The following is a 6,274-nucleotide window of genomic DNA, read 5'->3' on the forward strand; positions in this document are numbered from 1 at the left end:
ACTGGCAACCGGTTCTAGCTGACTCAGTCTGAACAGAGGGGATGGACGAGATGATTTCAAGATCCTTTCCAACATCATCCATTCTGTGATTCTGTTTCCTGTTCCTTACACCTATTTCTGACAACTTTATAGGTCATTTTGCAGCAAACAGTATAATAATATTTAGCTCTTTTGCAGCATTTTTCACTCCTTGGTCTGCAATGCCTTTAATTAGGTTTGTAGTTCATAATCTCTTTTTAACAGCCAGGGGAATGTGGGCAGTCAGAAAACAAGTGATTTGCTTGAAAACATTCAGCAAGATAGGGGCAGAGGGACCAAATTTCCTGAATGTCACTGCCCATTCCTGGAGCAGCACTGCAACTGCAGCACCTGTGCAAGTGGCATTTCGAGAGAGATGCCCGGTGTATCTAGCGCCCAGTGACAGCAGAGGCCGAAGGCGCTGGATCCAGCGCTTTATCCATGGATGCAGCCCTTGGACTGTAAATCACAGCAAAGCAGAAATGCTTCTGTGCTTTGCCAGGCGGACAGTGAAGCAGGCAGCTCTGCTCCAGTGAGCACAGCTGAACCACAAACAAGCAAGCTGGTGCTCTAATGAAGGCGTACTTGCAACTGGTAAAAACAGTCTCTACCCACCAGTGTTTCAAACTACAGGTCTAGTTTCTGTACAGAGCATGATTATTTTTTTTCCCCAGTGCTTCTACTGCAGGTCTCAGATTTGGCCAAGCTGCAATGCACAACAACAGAAACATTCTTTATTAATAGTATCAGTATTATCAATCCTTAGAGACTGATGTTTCTAATATTATAAAAAAATCCTTAACTACAGCTCATATTGCTGTGATTTGGCATCTCAATGTATTTTGATCTACTGACAAGAACACCTTTATACAAAAAAATAACATTCTGATTCTTCTCATGAATATTGAAAATCAGACAGAAGAGCAGATGTGCGTGCATGTCTACAGACACAAAAGCACAGAGCCCCCACTTTAAGTACTTCCTTAAATCCCAGATCCTGACAAATAGGTGTGATCTGCTTGTTACTCTTCTGGTGAGCTGAATAAATATGTGGACTGTGTTTGTATGGAATAGAGGAAGCAAGCAATGGTGATTTATGGACGATTAATCACAGCCATGTATTTTTTATTTCCTATTTATGGGTGATACAGTGGGCTGAATTTTAATCAGCTCTCACTATGGTGGGTTTTCATGTTTCTGTTTTCAGTAGTTAAAACTTTAAAGACACTAGAAAAGGAAATGAGTGGAATAGATGTCGACTGGGATCACTCTGTTTTTCGCGATGACTTTGGTTACTGCCTGCAGAGAAGGAACAAAATATGTCTCGTGAGTGTGGGCTTCTGGGCAGGTGACTTGGAAATGGGTGCAGTTAACAGTAACATCACATACTAGTCAGTAGAATAGTGAGCCGAGTTCAGCTACAATCAGCTCTGAACCCAGATTTCCACTGGCTCTAATTAATACAGTTATCAAAACTAATGTAAAACAGGGAAAGAAATGCTACCACTGGCAGGCAGGGAACATTTGTATCTGGAGGTTCTTTACAGCCATTCAAGTGGGATAGTGCTAAGCAAGTGGAAAAACAAAGCTCCGGTCTCGTGGCACACTTAGTCAGTGATTCCTCCGGCAGCAGGAACATCTACAAATTAACATTGGGGTTTAATGTTGTCTGAGGCTGTTACTTGGTAGATGCAGCTGGCTTTTCTTAATGGTCAGAACTGGGAGCTACCCCCGCCTGGAGGGGGAATGCTGCCCTCCCCGGCCTCTGACTCTCGTGCAGTTGTAGCTTGAAATATTGGCAGAGCGAGGGCTCTAAGATTTCAGGTAGAGCTCAGCAAGGCTCATTTAGGCATTACTGCAGGAATGGCTCCTTTGGTCTTCCTTGTTTTTTAACTTCAATATGCAGTACAGCAGAACACTCTTCAGCAGAGACACAATCTTCATCCCTTTGTTCATGGAGTGGAGAGAATAATTAACAGAGCCCTTACCTCTTCTCCTTGGATGATGCTCAGTTTGACCTTTATAGTCCTAAAGTGATATTAAGATAAGAATCATGTACTGCATCCTGACCTCAGTTACACCATGGTACATCTGAATTTGGAGTCAGACCACTAAAGCAATTAGAATTGACTCGGACTAAGACTGGTGCATGCGGTATTTGATATTTCTGGCATTTATATTCAAGCCAGTCAATGGGATGCGTTACATCACCCCACACCTGCCCTATGCATGCCGCACACAATGTGTTTATTACGCGTGGTACTAATCGCACAGCAGGCGATTAAAATGGAGAGCATTTTAAAAGTCAAATTGGCCTTTTACATCACCTAATTTGGGATGGGGGCCAGATTGCTCTGGATGATTTAGACACCTAACTCAATCAATGAGTATGAGACATCAAAATGCCTTTGGAAAAAAACCTGCAGCCCCTAATCTTTAAATTTCATCTTTAATTTTGGAGTGAAATTGGTGCTTAGAAAATACAGCTCAGGAAGGGCAGGGAAAGAAGAATCCAGTGAGCAAGACTGAAATCTCGCTGAGCCAGGGACTGTCGTCAGCCAAAGAGGAGACGGAAAATTAGCACACAGCTCAGACTGGCTCGCTCGCAGGAATGCACTGACAAAATCGATGCAGAGAGATGACGCCATCCAGCCTCTAAAAACCTACAGTTCTTTAAAATGAGGGCCCTGGGTGACAGACACTTTTCCAGGCATTAAGACTCTGGCAGCCCAACCAAAGTACAAGATCAAGAAAGTAAATTTGAAGGAGTTACTTTATTACAGATAACGCTGCCTTTTCCAGATAGCCACGCTTCAGTTAAACCCACTGAACCAAACGCCACGTTGCAATTCAGTCAGGAAAAGCAGCTTGCCCTAAGATATGATACAGGACAAGCAAAATTAATAATTTTGAGACATATCATCATAGGAAGAATGTGAGGAATTTTTTTTTTATTCTATTTATTGGGACCCTTGAGATTCTCCTCCTGGGCTACTCTTTAAAGCCCAACTTTGTTCGTGCTGCATGGATCCAGTTTTTATACCCTAGCATGAAAACAGACCTTGGAAAAGAAAGCAGCATTAAATTCTGCCATATGTAGTGGGCCAAGTGGAGAAGAGCCACTTCACCAATGAGTGTTACTCAACGACTGGAAGAATTTAAGTGATTTTCATTAAATGAGGATTTAGCCCACAAAGGGGCTTGGGGACATGGAGACTTTAGAGATTTGGAGGCAAAATGATAGAGCTCTGCTTCGAAGTCAGCATGAGACTGCAGAAAACCACTCTGAAACTACACTCCAGCTTCATGTTTTCCTTTGTGTTAGGAAGAGGATGCTTCGGCTGTCTTCTGGGGCTAGTGAAAGATCTCAGTCTTCAGAGCTACCAATATTCCAGCACTGAGGGTGTGTGTAAGTTGTGACAAATAAGATGGGATTTGCAGAGGAAGAAGTGCTGTGCAAGTACAGTGATGGAGGTAATAAAGTTTCCTCCCGGATGCACAAATACTTTTGATGTTTCTCGAGGTCTTACTCGCTAGCCCAGTTTGAGAAGAGAAGAACATAGCTCATTTTGGCACATATGTCTGAGTGTCCTTGCGAGAGCACGCACACATGCGCATTGGCAGTCTGGGGTTAACACAAGATTTCTGTCAACTCCCAAGCACAGCCAGCATGACAATCTACTCCTCAGGAGTAATAATTTAGCTCTTTTATGTAACATGCTGTAACAAAAATTATTAAAGCTGCCTTCACAGTTTCCAAGTCCAATTCTTTTCTACTTTATGAGGAATTAAACTTTCAGATCCCACATGTGGCTTTGAAAATCTCAGTTTGTAGGTCAGAAACACCACAGAGATTTGTAACAACTTACTCCTTGCCATAGGCTTTGTCCACAAACAGGCAGAGATCGATGGAGTGGGACTCCAGTGATGGATGCAGGCCAATGACCAACACTTAGTAAGTTCCAAGCCCTGGGACCACAACACGATGTATGTGGGAACCGCAGCAAAGGATCCAGCTGGCAGAACATGCACAGGCCAGTCTTACCTCATGAAAGCTTCATCCAGGTGCTCCTGTTATCTCGTGGCTTCCAGGGAACACCATATTAGAGTGGTGATTTGATCTTCAAGGGGTGGACCATGCAAGATGCAAAGCAAGCCAGCACAACTTCTCTTCAACCGTCAAGTAAGTGAACCTTAAATTTGGGTTTAAATTAAATGTGATTGCCCAGCGTGGGGGACAAAGGGTTCAACAATGGGGGATGTTGGAGCCAGTCACTACAGCATTAGACTGAGCATCCTTATACTAATATCCTGCTCTGACCTCTAAAGTAAATCTTTTTTTTTTTTTCAGAATCTATCTAGATCAACATTCAAAGACACCAAAACTAGTGAATAGACTAAAATTTGAGCTAGAGTCCAAGACAACAGGTCATTGAAGACACGGTTCAAGATGGCAGCATCATTCAGTCATCTGTGCCCCCGCATCAGCTGAACAGGAGTCAGAGAAGGATTGTGCCTTCAGTCTGCTGGGTTTTGTTCTCCATCAGGTCTTTTCAAGTCATGGCAGTAAGTGTGGTCCCCAAACCCCAACAGTTTAGAAGAGAAAGCTATTCCCAGGGAGTCTTTTTGGAAGCAGCAAAGTTGCAGCTTTAGATTGATGTTCATTTTTATTTTGTGATCATAGCTAATTAAAAGAAATTAATAGAAACATAGCCAGATCCAAAAGTTTATTAGAAAAGAAGCATTGTAGTTTAATTATGCCACTATGTTGTGTATGACACAAAGCCCACTGAAATCTGAATACTTGATGATCTCTGGAATTTGACTAAGAGCTCTTCGGCCTTAGGGAGAAACTCGACAATCACTAATCTACATATGCTGACAATCTCTACATATCAGGGGCCCCATGAGGGTCTTTAATTGCTCTGTAAACTCCAAACTGGAGTGTTCTTCAGTAGGAAAAAACAAGATGCTGCATTCAAGCTAAAGAAGAGTGGTAGTTGACATGTTTATTAAATACCCCCCAGGCCCCGATGGATTGCAGGGTGGAAGGTTCTCTGGGTAGAAGTTATAAATGCAGCATCAGATTTATTCAAGACAGAACAATTATGTGTGAATACTCAGGTGTAACTACGGCACGATGGATCCAGGAAAACTTTCTGCAAAAGCATTTCCGCAATTCGAAACCGTGTTTCTATTCTTTCCCTTCCACAGCCCTTTTTGCCACATTTGCTTGAGCTTTATGACTGCGCACACAAAACATCTGCATGATTTGAATGGAAGAGGGTAGTGGATTTTGTAAGGTGCTGACCTGAGCATTTTCAAAAGCAAAATACATGACGTCTGCCTTACTCTTGCATAATTGTACGCAGTGAGTTTTGTCCATGTATCTGGCAGGGGAGCGACTTCTATCGTCCAAGATATCTTCCATACAGAACCTGAATTTATGCCAGAAATTTTAGTAGGTCTGGCCCAAAACGTAGCTGCAGGAAAACTGATTGTTTCATAGAAGAACAGATAGCTTCATATTCCTTCCCTTTAATTTACAATTTGTAACAAGCCCACACTTTGATGATTAAGGTTACTTGTGTGTTACAGACAGCGCACAAGGTTATTCTGGCTCATTCTGCTGTTGCTGTATTGACTCGATGATGTTGGCTTTGATGTTTACCTTGTATGCTGTCAACATAATCACCAAGCAAATTCTGATTGCTTCACTTCTCATTTTATTTCTTTGTATTTCAGGAACATCTAGAGTTATCCTCCTGCCACCGTGAGAGCTTGGTACCCCTACTGAACCGGCCTTAGCGCAAGGAGAAACAACACGAACCCGTCCGGAAGCCATCTGACCCAGCAGCATTGGTCTTGGTGAGGGCTTTGACAAAGTGCTTTATCATTTCTGGGGAGCAGCCGCATCAGACAGAGCTTGGACTGCATCCCGATGGGACATGCAGCACTCGCCATTCGGGGAACACTTTGCCTTGCAAGGAAGTTGATCAGGAAATGATCTGAGGGAATAAATCTGGAAACTCCCAGTGCCAGCTTCATTCGGGGCTCTAACGACACAATCCAAACCTTTGAATTTGGGGAGGGAGAGTGTTATCGACGCAACATGTTAAACAACCTTAACTCCAGTGAGCAATGGCACCACTATAACACTTATTTATTAGCAAAATGCATCTGATCTCAAAGGCCTGCATGACAAGTTCATTACATATCAATTTAATTAGCTGATTTACATTTAATTTACATTTCA

The sequence above is a fragment of the Opisthocomus hoazin genome, chromosome 6 (assembly GCF_030867145.1).
Source record: "Opisthocomus hoazin isolate bOpiHoa1 chromosome 6, bOpiHoa1.hap1, whole genome shotgun sequence".
NCBI classification, from domain to species: Eukaryota; Metazoa; Chordata; class Aves; order Opisthocomiformes; family Opisthocomidae; genus Opisthocomus; species Opisthocomus hoazin.